Below are 16,824 nucleotides of genomic sequence, written 5' to 3'. Positions count from 1 at the left end.
CTTTTGGTGTTTGTCATGTTATTTCCTGTGTACATGGTCAGTTCAACACCCACATGCTCCGCTTTTACAGACTTTAGCTGACATTGCCAACTTAAGAACATAAGAACATAAGAACAGCCCTGCTGGATCAGGCTCAAGGCCCATCTAGTCCAACATCCTGTTTCGCACAGTGGCCCACCAGATGCCGCTGGAAGCCACAGGCAGGAGTTGAGGGCATGCCCTCTCTCCTGCCATTACTCCCCTGCAACTGGTACTCAGAGGCACACCCTTGAGGCTGGAAGTGGCCCACAGCCCTCTGACTAGTAGCCATTGATAGACCTCTCCTCCATGAAGTCATCCAAACCCCTCTTAAAGCCATCCAGGTTGTTGGCTGTCACCACATCCTGTGGCAGAGAGTTCCACAAGTGGATCACGTGTTGTGTGAAAAAGTACTTCCGTTTGTTGGTCCTAGACCTCCTGGCAATCAATTTCATGGAGTGACCCCTGGTTCTAGTGTTGTGTGAGAGGGAGAAGAATCTCTCTCTCTCCACTTTCTCCACGCCATGCATGATTTTATAGACCTCTATTGTGTCTCCCCGCAGTCGTCTTTTTTCTAAACTAAAAAGCCCCAGGTGTTGTAGTCTTGCCTCGTAAGAAAGGTGCTCTAGGCCCCTGATCATCTTGGTTGCCCTCTTCTGTACCTTCTCCAGTTGAACAATGTCCTTTTTAAGATGTGGTGACCAGAATTGTACGCAGTACTCCAAGTGTGGTCGCACCATAGTTTTGTATAAGGGCATTATAATGTTAGCCGTTTTATTTTCAATCCCCTTCCTAATGATACCTAGTATGGAATTTGCCTTTTTCACAGCTGCCGCACATTGAATAGACACTTTCAACGAGCTGGCAACCACAACCCAAGATCCCTCTTCTGGTCCGTCACCAACAGCTCAGATCCTATCAGCATATACTTGAAGTTGGGGTTTTTCGTCCCAATGTGCATCACTTTACACTTGCTAACATTGAACCGCATTTGCCATTTTGTCGCCCACTCCCCCAGTTTGGAGAGATCCTTTTGGAGCTGCTCACAATCCGTTTTGGATTTCACTACCCGGAAGAGTTTGGTATCATCTGCAAATTTGGCCACATCGCTGCTTACCCCTGCTTCTAGATCATTTATGAATAAATTAAAAAGCACCAGTCCCAGTACAGATCCCTGGGGGACCCCACTTCTTACTTCCCTCCATTGTGAAAACTCTCCATTTATACCTACCCTCTGTTTTCTGTCTTTCAACCAGTTAGCAATCCACACATGTACTTGTCCCTTTATTCCATGACAGCTAAGTTTCCTCAGGAGTCTTTGATGAGGAACTTTGTCAAAAGCTTTTTGGAAGTCCAGGTAGACTATGTCAACTGGATCACCTTTATCCACATGCTTGCTGACGCTCTCAAAGAAGCCCAAAGGTTGGTGAGGCAAGATTTACCTTTGCGGAAGCCATGCTGGCTCACTCCCAGCAGGGCCTGTTCTTCTAGGTGCTTTACAATTTTATCCTTGAGGATGCTTTCCATCAATTTGCCTGGAATGGACGTTAGGCTAACCGGCCTGTAATTTTCCGAATCGCCCCTGGATCCCTTTCTGAAAATCGGTGTTACACTGGCTGGGGACCCCCATCTGAACCGGCTTATTTCAGCCCAACGTATCGGTACTGATGCTCTGCTTTTCTGTTTCTTTTTCCCATAGCGGGGAGCTTCCCGTACGGAGCTCCAGAGGAGCGGTTGAAGGTCACTGCCTCTGAGGTTACACCTGTCCTCAGTTTCCGGTTAGAGCCATCCCTCTTACAACCTGGGGAAATTTTCCTCCATGTTCCTACTCCTTGTTCAGACCTATTCCATGCCCCCCAACCCTCTAGTCATCCCTTGACCTTCTTTAGGCCGATTCAGACATTATACTGTACAACTGGACACATGTTGGTGTGAATTACTGTACCAAGGTTCATTACAAAATTGAACCTCATTACAGGCCCTTCAAATGCATGGTACAGATAGAAATTATACTGCTGTACCTGTGTGCAACATATCATGTGAATGACTGTACCTGTGCACAGATTTGTACCTGCATATACACTCATTGTATGAGTGTTGAACATTATGTGTGAATGGGCCTAATGTCTTTGCACTTTGAGAGAGAGAAACACCCAGACACCCACAAGGGCTTGACTGTGTATGTGCGTGCTGCATGTTCACCACCTGCAGGATAGTATTGATCACCACCTGCAGAATAGGATTGATCAGGCCTGTTATCTCTCATCCCCATTTACTGCTGTTAACAAATCCACAGAATAGAATTAAGAGTTATGATTAACATTCATGGTAATGATGATATCTTTGACCTGTGTTCTTTTTGAAAATAAACTGGTTTAACAAAAATAAAATAAAACCCATTTTATATGAAAAAATCAGATTATTATTATTTTAATTAAAACAAACAAACATCGGTTTCTATCAAGTCTGGCTGCAGCCTGAATTCTACGCAACATTTAGTTTATGCGATTTGAACATTAAGCCATATATATCACAGACCTCACCAAATGATGTATGCTGAAGATCTCTCCTTTCATTACAACAACAACAACAAAATATTTATATACTGCTTTTCAACAAAAGTTTCCAAAGCGGTTTACATGGAGAAATAATAAATTAAAAAGATAGTTCCCTGTCCACAAAGGGCTCACAATCTAAAAAGAAACAGGACAGACACCAGCAACAGTCACTGGAAGTACTGTGCTCGGAGTGGATAGGGCCAGTTACTCCCCTCCTGCTCAGTGAAGAGAATCACCATGTTAAAAAAGGTGCCTCTTTGCCCAGTTAGCAGGAGCAAAGAATTAAAGTCATCTTCAAGAACCTGGGTTTTCAACTGTTAATGAAACACACACACAGAGAGCTATTTAGAAATCTTTGTCCTACACATCAGTGAGCATCTACGAGAGCAAAACTAACTCACTTTTTGACAGAATGTACGTAGCATATGTGTCTGTCCTCTTATTGTGATATTCCCCTTCCCATTATGTTGTAAGTAAGTGTGATACTGCAACAGAGTTTTGCTTGGTATAGCTGCTCCTGATGCCAAGCTGGCGAAGCAGGTCAGGTCATATAGCAGGAAAGAAAACAATGTCATCAAATATTAGAAGAGAAAGAAGAGAAACCTGCTCCATCCCCCACACACACTCGCACTGACACACAGCATCAGAGTGGGGCAGACAACGGAAACCATGTGGCCCTTCCGCACAGGAAGACTTCCTCTTCCTCCTTCCTGAAACTCCAGGAAGCAGCAGCCTGCCTCTGTAAGTAGAATGCCTCCCCCACCACCAGCCCTGCTATTCTTGTTTTTTTTTTTAAAAATAAAAAAATCCCCTGTCTTAATTTGAAATTGTCCCTTTTGTTGGTTCCAGCCCTAAGGTTTTGGGCTTTATCACGCAATCCATTCTATGCATGCCTACTTAGACGTAAGTACCATGGGTTTCAATCCGATTTCCTCCCCAGTAAGTGTGTATAGGATTGCAGCCTCAACTGTAAAGCTCAGTGTATTTTGTTGTTGTTGTTGTTCTGTTGCTGATATTAATACCTCACACTTGGTGTACATTTCATTTATTTTCTATAGATATTTTTTTAAATTTACTTTAAACCACCACGAATACCCCCCACCCTTTTCCAGACTGTTCTAGTCTTCTAAATCAAAAGGAGTCAATAAATCATTCAATTTATTTATTTCGGTCATAGACCAGTTCAATAAGATAAAAACAGATAAAAAATAAGATAAAAACAGCAATAAAAGTTCATTATACCACGTGAGTCCTCATTTGACATATTACATAGCTAGGCACCGTATATACAACATCTGAATTTGGATTGGTAAGCAAGTAATTTAAATAAAATTCATCTTGATGACCAGGGAAATTATTCAAAAGCAGGGCTATTAATTTACATCTTACTTCTCTGTAATAATCACAATACAACAGGACATGAGCGGTTGTTTCAATATGGCCAGACTGTTCTAGTCTTCTAAATCAAAAGGAGTCATTTGGGTGTTGTTTATTTATTTATCCTATTTCTATACTGCCTGATATGTACATCTCTAGGCAGTGTACAAAATTCAACACAATATTTAGAAATCAGCATAGGTGAAAATACACAAAACAATTAAAACCGTAGCATAAAACAGAAATCAAAAGAGTAGCATAAAACAATTATTAAAACCAATTATTAAAATAATCTTATGTACATTTTATGTACTTCTCTCAGAATGTAAATGTTGACCATGAAAGCCTTAAGCCCTAGTACCAGTCTTGTAGGGTCAAATGTAGAATTTAGTGCTGATGAAATTGCACTCAGCAGTGTTCCTCAGGATGAGTTTGATTTGGGTGTCTTCACCAATCTTATCTGGTATCTTCACCTTCACCATTAAATAGCATATTTCTTTACCTATAAATGGCACATTTGGATATTAAAAATGAATAAATAACGGATTTGTAAAATGGAGTGGGGTGGTAGTCTGCCATTGGTGAGGAATTGGTGAGGCTCAGGAAAATTGCCTTTGCCCAGGGCGCAGCAAAAGCCAGAGAAGGAGGCCCCACTCACTCCAAATTGCCCACAGGCCCATACCCCCCGCCAGGGATGGTCCTGCCTGCCTGCTCCCGCCAACTCCAAACTAGATGGCCTACCTTGTGTCATTCCATCGGGAGAATCTTTCTAATGGCCCTAGTGACATAGTGTACTGTCAAGCCTCAAGGGAGACAGATACTGGAAGGAGATGTTTTTAAATAACTGACTTTATTCAATAACAACAAAAAGAAAAACAACAATAATAAATAATAGAGTAATATTGATGGTCCTAGATGGCCAGATGTCCCTCCGTTTGATCCTGCAAATGAAAGAGGAGGAAAGGAATCAGTCCCTGTGGCAGGCCAGGGTTTGCTCTGCAGGCTTCCAGCCACCTACAGGGAAGAGTGACTAACACCCGTTCTCATCCAGGAAAGAACCCATTCCAGCCCCCTGCCTTTCAGGTGAGGCCTTAGGCTGAGTTCCCACATCTCCGGTGAGGGGATCAAGCTGTACCCCTTCCCATGGCCCAGGGTGGGAAATGTTCAGGTGAATGAAGGCTCCCCCATAGGAGAAGAGTCGCCCCATGTGGAAAATGGGTGAGTCTGGGAGACACCACGCCAGACCCCCTCACCCAGCCACAGGGACTCATTTCGTTCCAGCAGGGCCCCAACCATCTTGTCTCGTGACCAAGGACCCTGCAGGGGTTGGTTGCACAAGAACAAGATCTTCCCTGACCTTGCCCTTTCTCCTGTCAGTTCCTGAAGGAAAGGCATGCGATTGTGTCTTGCTTTGAGCCCTGCTCAAGGCCTATTTAGTCCAGCATCTTGTTTCCCACATGGGCCATCAGGTGCCTCTGGGGATCCCACAGGCCAGAGGTGAAGGCATGCTCCCTCTCCTGCCACTGCTCCCCTGCAACCTCTCTGAGCTTGTCTCAGAGAATTTGGTTCTGAGTGTGGGGCCCGTGTGCTTTTTATTTCCTCACCTCATTCAGCTTACGGAATCTCAAGACTACTTGGAACCTTGCCTTCTCCCAAAGCCCCTTGGTGGTTGGATTGGGCCACAGGTGGGATAGCATCGTTTTCCGACCACACCCTGGTGGAATAAAAGAGCCATTCGCCAGACAAGTCAGAGTCTGATATATACATGAAATCAATCCATCATCATCATCACTGCAACCACACTTGAAGCCAAGAAGTGGAAGCAACCAGAGATCCCTCCATGTATGGAAGTGAAGAGGAAGGCAAGCTGAAGGTTCAAGATGACCCAGATCTTTCAGTGCAGAATGGGAAGATAGAGAAATGTGTGAGTGATAGAAAAGTGTCCCCGATAATGCTTGAAAAATAGGGGGCAGAACTCGAGTGCCCAGGATTCCCTGGAATGGGAGGGTGCTTACCACAAAGTAGGGTCGGGTCGGGTAGGCCTCGTTGCTGGGCGGGGATGTTGCTGGCGCCGGGCTAGGACAGGGTGGCAGTCTTGTCCTCTGCTGGATTCAAGAGCAGGAAGATAGGCATGAGCGAAGCTCCTGCTGCACTCTGGACCTCAAAAGAGACAGGGGGTGGGATGCCAAACCCCTCCCCAGTTTGAACAGAGAATGAGGCTCCCAGAATGAGAAGAGAATGGGGACTCCAGAAAATGGGGGCACTCCAGAATGCCGTGCAACCACATCTGGGGAGGACTCCAGATGCAGAACCCACCCCGACTAGAAATCTGCCAGTGGGTCTTGATCTCTCTTTGACCTGTCCCTGCAATGCATTCTCCTTTGCTGCTTAGAAGTGTACCGTGGTCACCGGAAAGCTGACTTGTGTGGTTGTGTTGCACTTTTCCGGATGGCAGCAAAGTTCAGGCCTCCAAGAGCTTGCCCACAAGTGTCCAATGCCATCTCACTCACTGTTCAGACACTTCTGTAGGCTCCGGAGGCCCTTCTGGTATGATCGGACCCTCTTTTCAATGGCTGAGCATGGAGAGCAGATGATTGTCACAGCACCACCTGCTGGCCAGTGCTTGAATTCAGAGAACCCATCCCAACTCATTCCTCTTTGGAAGCAAGAGTATGACAAGCGACGGGTTCCACTCAGAATACAGGCACCGGCCAGAAGGGGGATCTGTGAAGACGACACGAGGGCCAGCCAGGGAGTCCAATTGTGCTAGGAAGAAGCACAGAAGCCTACTTGACCGTTTGCACGGGTGAGTGAGACGGCAGCGTTAGAAAGCATCGGCCTGCAGTAAAAAGTGGTTCAAAACCAGATGCCCTCAGCCCTACCCTGTCAGAGGGATTTCCAGATGTGGTTGACTACAACTCCCATAATCCCCAGCCAAAGGCCATTCAGCTGCAGATTCTGGAAGTTCTAGTCCAACACATCTGGGAATCCCTCTGACAGGGAACACTGAGCCCTTCCCAAGCTCTGGGAATTGGGGAGTTATGCTTGATCACCTGTGTGAAGATACGTGAGCCTGTGTGAAGATGCTTGACACACACCCCATTGGAGCATATATATCCTAAGTGGCGAGGGAAGGGCAAGAAGGCAGAGGAGTGATCTCAGGCACTAATGGCACAACCATGTCAACCCCCATGGATCTGATGCTTGCTGCCTCTGCTGGTCCTCCCCCCGCTCCTTCTCTTAGGAATGGCAGCATATCCCAAACATTACCTGCATGGCGGCCACGAAATTACATCAACTGGGCACGTCCCAAGAAGACCTTATAGCGAGGGGTTTAGATCAGGCGCTATGTTTTGTTAGGCAACGACTATTAGATATAGATCTACAGGAGGAGTGTGCTCGACTACCAAGGGGAATTTATATAGGTTCTCAAAATTTCAGCCACAAACGGGCTGAATACTTAGATCACATGTTTTTACCCAAGTTTAGGAGAGCATTGACCCTTGCTCGTTTGAACGCCCTTCCCTACACACTCCTAGACGGGAAATATAAACGAGTCCAATATGCACTGTGTCATTGCCCTTGTGGCTCAGGGGATATAGAGTCAGTTCTTCATGTTATTCTGTATTGTCAATTTTATAGGGATGTTCGTAGTAAGTTTATTGCTCCTCTCTTAAAGAACCATCCTGGTCATACAGATCAATTTTACTTGGATGTTTTATTGTCAAATTTTAAACTTGTTACTTCTATAAATGTGGCCAAGTTCTGTTTTGTTGCATCCAAACTTCGTAGAGCTTGTATTAGCAATCTGAATATTTTGTAAATTATAATTGTATTACTTTAAATGTTAAACTGGTCTAAGGACCATAATAAATTTACTACTACTACAAGCATTACCTGCATGGCAGCCACCTCCCACACGATCAATATTCGGTCGGGCAAGCTGACGCGCCCACAGCACCATCCCTGTGGGGGTTATTTTGCAAGGTCCTGTGGTGAGAAGGTTAACAACAGGCCAATTAGTGGCCAGCTCAAACCTGCATTTCCTCTCTTGCTATCAATTTCTAAGGAAAAGAATGTAGACCCACTTCTGAAGTCTCAGCTGCATCACATGAATCCTTATCGTGCTCTCCGGACTGCTGTTTTCACAGCCGAGAATCTCCCACCCTCCATCAGGACTGGCGGCACATCCCCACTACCAGTTTGTATCAGTTGGAAAGTGCTGGAGCTTTCATGGGGCAACCCAAAGAATCCTGGGAATGGTATTTGTGTGAAGATGCGGAGTAGCCTTGATCGGATATCCCCATCACCCTCACAGCATGACAGTCCCCAGGATTCCCCCAGAAAAGTGAAGCATGAGTCAACCGGCTGGAATCTGTGGGGTAGACAAGCTTCAATAGCTACCCTTATGTATGAGTAGGCAGGTATTGGTTGGATGAGCAAAGAGAGAGAGACATGCTCTGCACTGACGGTCCCCATAGCTGGCCTAAGGCTGAGGAGAACTTCAGCCTGAAAAGGCTTCTGCTGAGAGGGGCTATTAGGACCACCAGATGCTAGGCGGACTATGCCAGATCCGGCAGTGACTATCTCTGTAGCATCCTTCAGTTGCTTTTTGTTCTGCACCCTGGAACATTCGTGTTGGAGGAGGAGGAGCAAAGATCTCTTCCAAATCACTATCCTATCCCTGACTCAGATTTAGGAATTCCCCACAGCTCAGAACAGAAAGGCCCACTTCACCGGAACACCTTGTGCAAGTGGACAGATCTAGTACTCCCTCCAGGGCCCGAGGATGTAGCCCCCGCCCCAGTTCCGACCCCCATTCCTCTTGTTGGAAGTTAAAGGACTTTGTGCTGTCTCTTGTCTCAGACAGTGGAGGACAGACTAGTGAGTCAGAGGGCTAGAGGGTCAAGACACTGGTCCTCCACTGCTCTGACACTATCCCTTTAAAATGTAGATTGGTACACTTAGGGATTAACTTCCTTCCTCCCTCAATTCCCTACCTGTCCTTCTACCTTGCAGCATGACAAGCTCCTCTCCCTGCACCATGTGTGCAGAGAAGATGCAGAATCCATCTGCATCCTATCTAGAATGGAGTTCCTTAATAAATGCCTTATATATTAATTTGAAACTATGAATTGGCTCCAAGTTACTTTACTCTCAGCATACACACATGCCTAAGCAAATTCTGCTGTGTTGTGCACTCTGCTATAATGAAAAAGGGATTCTCTCACCACAGAGAATTTCCAACACCTCTTACATAGGGAACAGAAGACTTACATAACACATACGCGGACAGGTCTCAGTCTGTGAAAGGCAATTACCTTTTTCTGCCACCTACGGCGGTGAGAGGTACGCAGTCCTGGGGAGCAATTAGGCTTTTGGACCTGCAAGAGGAAAGTTCAGCACAGATTTGGTAGCCACAGGGCCAAAAATACATTTCCTCAGAGGATGGTTGGTGTCCAGAGCAGCAGCAACAGAGTGCAGTTGGAAGGACACTGCACGAGGGCAAAACCTTTGCGCTAGCCAGCCAGCCACCCTAACTAGCCAGCAAGAAATCAAAGCTTGCCGTGGGCCTGTCAACATTGCTGGAGCAATGTCTACCCTATTCCAGTGATCCCTCCAGTTCAACTGGAGACCCTATCCACCCCCAGCACAGTAGCTCCAGTGATTGTTGCTGGTGTCTATCTTATGTTTCTTGTTAGTTCGGGAGCCCTTTGGGGACAGGGATCCATTTTATTTATTTATTCTCTGTGTAAACCACCCTGAGCCATTTTTGGAAGGGCGGTATAGAAATAAAAGCCAATCAATCAATCAATCAATTAATCAATCAAACTGTCACTGCCTGGAGCGGCACTCATGCCAAGAAAACAATTGGTCAGGGTTAGGGCTTGAACTGGAGGAAGACACCCGAGCAGGGTGGACAGCTCTTCAGAGCGGGCTCCATCTCTCTGAAATGGCTCTCCCAGCATTGGGGGAAAGTGTAGGACTGTGCAAAGGTCAGCACTGTGGGAAATGGCTCTCACGCTGAAGAGTTTCTGCCCAAATGGCCCCCACTTGGGAAGCAGTCAAGATCACAGCTCTGAGGTCTGGATTCCTCCTGGCCCTCTGGCTTCCAGCCAGTCCCCTGAGATTGCTGTAACCCCACCCTGGCCAACAACCCCACTGGGAAGAGGATCCTCTTTGAGCATATCCCATGGCCCTTTGCTTTAACTGTGTCACTGGCCTCCCCATCAGCCACAACCACATTTTCAAAAACAGAATGAGCAATTCAGCTCAACTGCAAATCCCTTCTGCTCTTGCATTGATGAGTGCAAGCCAAAGAGTACGTTGTCGTGCTGTGTCCTGACTAAACCCTACAGAAAATGGTGGTGCCCACACTGCTTAAGGTGTCTGGAGGTCCTCCACTCTATGCTGGACAATGCCATACAAGATGCTACTCAGCTCCTTCCGAGGGACTGCCCCCATCATGATTGATCAGATTTGTAGTCTAAATCTGTGATTGATCAGATTTATACTCTAACAAAAGCTCGGGTAAGGATCAATAACTACGATTCAGAATTGATTTGAATTTCTAGAGGTACTAAACAGGGCTGTCTTTTATCTCCTTGGTTGTTTCATCTAGCTATGGAGGCATTGGCTATTGCATTGCATACTAATAATCAAATTTGTGGGATAAAAAGAGGGGATAAGGATTATTTATTAAATTTGTTTGCGGACAATGTGATCCCAACTCTTGCTGACTCTGGATGTTCAGCTAAATATATTAAAGAGGAGTTACAAGGCTTTGCAAAAGTGCCAGGATTAGCAGTTAATTTCCAAAGATCTCAATTGATGTTTTTTCATACTCCCCTTATAGTCCAGAAAGAGGTCTCTAATATTTTGGGAATACCGGTGGTCTATCATTCTTATCGATTCCTAGGTATCAATGTTACTAAAATTTTCAAACAATTATTTAATCATAATTTTATTCCAGTTTGGAAAAAATCATGTAAAGAGATGAAACGTTGCGGGGGGAAACGTAGGAACATAGGAAAATGCCATATACTGAGTCAGACCATTGGTCTATCTAGCTCAGTATTGTCTTCACAGACTGGCAGTGGCTTCTCCAAGGTTGCAGGCAGGAATTTCTCTCAGCCCTTTCTTGGAGAAGCCAGGGAGGGAACTTGAAACCTTCTGCTCTTCCCAGAGCAGCTTCATCACCTGAGCAGAATATCTTGCAGTGCTCACACATCAAGTCAAATATATTAGGTCGCATTGCTTTAGTAAAAATGAAGGTTCTTAGTAGTAAATTGAGGATTAATAGGAAGGTTGTATATAGACCACGGGAAAAGGGAGGATGGGGAATTCCAAATCGAAGACTACACTACCAGGCAGCACACATTGGACATATGATATCATTCAGACTAGAAGACTCAACTAAAGAGTGGGTCCAAATAGAGAATGCACAAGAGGCAGATGGTTTCTTATTACCAGTTCCTTTTTGTTCAAAGTTTCCCCCCCAAAGATAGCCAAGATTAACCATCTATTTACTAAAGCTATGTTCCAGATAGGGAAGAAAAGATATAAGGAGCTGATGGGGACTATTTCCCCATTAACACTTTTAATGACATATTTTGGCCCTGGTAATAAATATGTGTTGATTCAGCTGGATGTATTGAGGAAATATGAGTGATACAGATTTTGAGATTTTTTTCATGGAGAGGGGATACTCATTAGGGAACAGATTGAGTATAAGATAGGTTATCAATTATCATGGTTATTTTGGTTTCAAATTAAATCTATTTTGAGTAATAAAGAGATAGTAAATTCAGTATCTCAATGACTAACGCATTTTGAAGAATTTATTGTGTCTTATCAGGATCAGCCCAAAGGGATCATTTCTAAAATTTAGACTCTATTGTTACCATTAGAAACAGGGGACCCTCCAAGAGCTTTGAAGGATATTTGGGAAGTCCTATAGAAGAGAGTCAATGGCAATCATTATGGAAGTCTGGGAGATTCCTGTCAGCTTTCATACAAGAATTACAAGGGAAGAGTTTACATCAGTGGCAATGAACTCCAGTACAATTAGCATATATCTCTCATAACTATTCTGTTCAGTGGTGGAGGGGGTGTGAGCAAAGGAAACATTTTACCACATGTGGTGGTTCTGTGGAAAGGTGATATGTTTTTGGCAGAAAAATATTGGAGAAATAAGAATTTTAATGAAACAAAACCTTGAGTGTTCTCCGGAATTGGGGCTACTACATATTTTTGTATTTTTGTAGGAAATCAAAGTTAAAAAATCAAAACTTATAATTTTTTTTCCTTGTGAGGTTTGGAAAACATGATTGTTAAATGTACTGTGTTATTATGTGACTCTTCTATGTTATTATGTGAATAATGCAAATACAATTTAAAAAGAAAAAAAGGGGGGGGGAGCACCACTTCCTGTCAGGAGACTTATGTTCCAGCCATCCGTATTGACCCATAGAAAGAAAGCTCTTCTTTCCTGGTTCCTCACCCTAGACAATCCAGTTCCCATTTGGCCCCTACTCGGCATTTCACGGCACGTGTTGCTATTCGCGTCTCTCTTCTGGGCTCTACCCTCCCCCTGTGGCCACTGAAATTCTGAGCAGATGCACGTTGTGTCCACTGCGCTGAGATGCCGATGCACATCGCTCAGTGGTAGAGCATCTGCTTCGCATGCAGAAGGTCCCAGGTTCATAGGAGCTCTCCAGCCAGTAGCGTCCCCACATGCTTCTGACTGACAGCTGCACTTCTCTCCCCTCTACATCAAGTGAGCCTCTATACCCACACCCAGCCCCCCACTCCGCTCCAGCATCAGTTCGGGTCCCTGGAATCAGATGGAAAGGAGAACTAGAGCTAGAGCAACCTAGGAAGCTGCCTTCTACCGAGTCAGACCAGTGGTCCGTCTAGCTCAGTATTGCTGACACAGACTGTCTGCGGCCTCTCTCCAAGCTTCCAGACAGGCGTCTTTCCCAGCCCTACTGGGAGATGACAGGGACGGAACCTGGGAGCTCCTGCGTGCAAAGTGGAACTACTATGGCCCCCATGCTATGGGGGCCATCAGCATAGAGATGACACCACACCCCAATCCCTGCTGGGCATCCAGAGGACACCACACAGCATCCTGTCCACCACTTGGGAAATAGCCCTTGGAAGGCCACCTGAAGCCTTCTACCATGTTGCACTGGATCCCTCACAGGTCCTCGCCTCCCCTGCAGGGAATGCCAGACTTACCTTCAACTTACGTGCCGGCAACTGGACTTGGCATCCGGGTTGGGCACTTCCACGAATGCTCCTTGGCGTCGTCTCCATACCTGAAAAGTTCAACATCTGATCAGTCACTGGAGGATCAACACTACGTGGACCGGAAACAGGTCAGTATTTCAGGGAAAGTGAGAAATGGGAGTGGGGGGAACTTACCTACAGATTTCTTGGCTTCTCATCAGCCTGCTTGTGGAACTTCAGCTCCCTCCCTCGCTGCAATGGCTTCTGCTTGGGGATTCTGGGAGTTGTCGTCAACAGCATCTGGGATTCCCTGTTAGAGGGAACATGGATCCAGACGACAGCAGTCATGACGGAGCATCACTGAAAGCAGGGAGACGGCCTAGTTACCCCTCTCTTCAGCCCTCTAGTTCCCGTCATTCATGAATGATGTGGAAAGAGTGGACAGAGAAAGTTTTCTCTCCCTCTCTCATGGGGTTCTCCCATGAAACTGACTGCCAGGAAATGCAGAACCAACCTGAGGAAGTGCTTTTTCACACAGTGCCTTATGAATTTGTGGAATTCTCTGTCCCAGCATGTGATGATGGACACAAGCCTGAATGGCTCTGAGCGGGGCTTAGACAAATTGAAGGAGGATAAGGCTATTGCAGGAGTGTTGTGAGGTCAAGAACACAAGGAAGAGAATCTTTAGTGGTGTAACAAGGTCTTAATGGGACTGTGGGCAAGAAGGGGAGGGCCAACCCTGTCCGTGCGGATATGCATATCCTCAGATATCAGGAGCCCTGATCACTGCATGTACCATCTTGGTACAGTGTATGCAAGCAGAAAAGTTCCCATATTTGGTGACCACATTTGTACCCATGCTCATTTTGGAAATGAATGCATGTACAGCCACTGAAACCGAAACACACTCAGTACTTCCAGGAAACCTCTATGCAACTGCACACATACGAAACACACAATGGGGTCCTCTCAATACCACATTTCCTTCCCAACCCTCAATCAATCAATCAATCGTTTGATCAATTGATTGATTGATCCTTACCAACCCACTGAAGCAATCATCTTCTCCATCCCATGCATTATAATCCAAGCCACCACTGGAAAATCAAGCAGAGCCCTTTAAAATGCAACATCATAATCAAGAGCGGAACTAGTTAACAAGACATGGATCGTCTGCTTTCCATGCAGACGTCATGAACCCCGGGTCTGACGTGGAGGAGTCCCAGGATGAAGGGGTCATGACCCCTGAGCTGGACAAGAGGGGCTCTTGAGGTGAAGTGGTTTTGCCGCTGAGCCTGACTATGACCGAGAGGACTCAGAGAACGCGAGCAGCTTTGAGGGGCCCTCACCTCCACCACTGGAAAGGACCACAGCTGCGGAGGGCCCCCTCAACACACCCTGGCCGGTGTCCTCTGAGTCGGAGGGTGAATCCAAGGCACCCCAAACCCACCAGCAGCCCCCAAGCTAGGCCACAGCCAGGGCTTAAGAAATAGGGCACAGCCCCTTGAAGACAGCCCAGGTCCAGGTGGGCTGCAGTGCCTAGTTAAGGCCTCCGTTGGCCTCCGCTCTTTGCTGAAACCGCTTCTTGTGGAGGTGTGCTACTTGGGTCCTGCTCGTGTTCTAGCTTTCTGAGCCTTTGCTTGTGTTTGGACTTCAGCCCTGCCTGCTCCTAAGGGACTGATCTCTGGCTCCTGACCTCCTGCTTGTATGACTTTGCCTTGCCTGCTCCCACCATGTTCTTGCCCTTACACCTGATCTGCCCAGGTATGACAGCAGAAGGTCCCTGCACTGTCTTGGGCAGCCTCTCCATAGAGGGCTGGGAAAGACTCCTCACGGAAACCTTGGAGAGCTGCTGCTGCCAGTCAGAGTAGACAGAGTGAGCATTGTCCACACTGACGGGCAGCAGCGCTTCAAAGGTTACATGGCCTAAGGGTTGGACTCGGCAGAAGGCTGGAGTGGGTCTGGGGACAAGGTTTGAAAATGCAACCCCACCTTCGTCTCCTTCCCCTACCCCCATATCTTGGCCACAAAAGAACTTGCAGGACATGTGTGGTCTGGTGTAGCAGGTTAACAGGGGAGACAAGGACAAGAGCCAAGGCTTTCCTTGAAAAGTGGAATGGTGATAAACACATACATGTAGCCCTTAAAAGGTTTTAAATCTGGAACTTGGATTGGGGAGTCCCCAGCTGAAAACCCCGTCCAGCCATTAAACTCACTGGGTGATTCTGGGCCACTCGCTTAGCTCTCAGCCAACCTACCTCACAGGGTGGTTGTGAAGATAACCTTAACTATGTACACCACTCCAGACACCTCAGAGGAAGAGTGGGATATACATGTAAAAATGAATAAGAGAACACTTCACTAAAAGTACCTTCTTGCCTGCAGAAACACAGGGGACTCCATTCTGTAGCTAGGAGTAACTGCAGGTTTGTCAAGCAAAGCAGTCCAGAACAGAACACAAAGAATCGCTATACAATTTGGTATTTAAAACAAAAACAGAGGCTAAATCTGGGAGAGCTAAAAACAAACCAAGACTCAATCCGAGAAGCCTCAAGAGCAGTTTATTGTGTCTCTTTCTTAAAAAAAAACCAGTGTTATTTTCAAAGAGAGAGGAAAGCAGTATTTTCTGACACTAGTTTAGCTATTCCAAGAAGTCATTCACAAAATCAAAAACTGTGTTCTACCTGGGCTTGGGAGCTGCCTGTGCTCCCAGTGTTTGATTGTGTGGAAGCAAGGTAGGAAGAAAAGCTGGGTAGCTTTTCCTCCTGCCGCGCTTCCACGCAATCACTTCTACCCAGCTAGCTAAAGAAAGAGAGGCAAAAGTCAAAAAAGCTCCTCGCTGGGGGCGGCCTGAAAGAGGAGAGGAGAGCCTGCAGTCAAGATGGAGAGGAGGGGTGAGGCTGCTAAGCAGACCTGAGCTCAGTGACCACTCCCTGACTGCCCTTTAGCTCCCACCGTCTCCCTTCATCCCCAAGCTCCACTTGGCACAATGTGACCCTTCCTACCTGCCTCCGCCTTGGTGAACCCCAAATGGTTCTGCACACGTCGTGGAAGACCAACAAGATGGGCCTTTGAATGGCCACAGCTAGTGCCTTGAGCCAGGAGGCCATCTCTGCTTCTGTACTGGAAGGCTGAAGCTGGCCAACTGTCATCTGGAGCATCTTTTGCATTTCTCCATCTCCATGGATGCCAGAACTCTCCGCTCTATTCTGTGGGGGGATGGGAGCCAGCCAGGCAGAGGCAGCTGGGAGGGGGGAGACACTGACTGCTGGCAGCAGAGGCTGTGGACTGGGGTGCCGGAACTGGGGTAGAAGAGGTACTCTTGGAGCCTTGGGGTCTCCTAAGCGGAGGCATCTTGGGAAAGAGAGAGTGACCACTCCAACATCTCTCATGGTGGTGGTGGTGGTGGGGGGTTTGCATTTGACACAGTTGTGGCGCCCGTGGGCTGGGCCCCATCCTGTTTCATTTTTCTGCAACCTGTCACAGGCACTACGCATGCTTTCACTGTAATCACACAAAATAAATGCAGGGCATAGGACTGACTTTGCGTGATCCATGCGGTTGCAGAATCCAACTTGTCTTGGCACAGAGTTGGGTTGCATTAACAGAGAGTGCTCCACCTTTGTGGAAGCCCAGA

General features: G+C 46.6%; 1 long non-coding RNA gene across 2 annotated transcripts; it reads right to left on the bottom strand.

Moving 5' to 3' along the window:
- Positions 1-3,723: 3,723 nt before the first annotated feature.
- LOC128325844 (uncharacterized) lies at positions 3,724-16,678 on the bottom strand. Of its 2 annotated transcripts, XR_008307676.1 has the most exons (8): positions 16,193-16,678; positions 13,383-13,497; positions 13,197-13,276; positions 9,275-9,337; positions 7,851-7,943; positions 5,969-6,058; positions 5,558-5,667; positions 3,724-4,894 (listed from the first exon to the last, which is right to left on the bottom strand). It is a non-coding gene; the product is annotated as an uncharacterized LOC128325844 (long non-coding RNA). The 2 variants fall into 2 exon arrangements; XR_008307675.1 differs by lacking the exon at positions 16,193-16,678 and having other exon boundaries at positions 13,383-13,807.
- Positions 16,679-16,824: the final 146 nt, after the last annotated feature.

This window comes from Hemicordylus capensis, chromosome 5 (assembly GCF_027244095.1).
Source record: "Hemicordylus capensis ecotype Gifberg chromosome 5, rHemCap1.1.pri, whole genome shotgun sequence".
Classification (NCBI taxonomy): domain Eukaryota; kingdom Metazoa; phylum Chordata; class Lepidosauria; order Squamata; family Cordylidae; genus Hemicordylus; species Hemicordylus capensis.
This window is presented reverse-complemented; position numbering and strand designations above follow the sequence as displayed.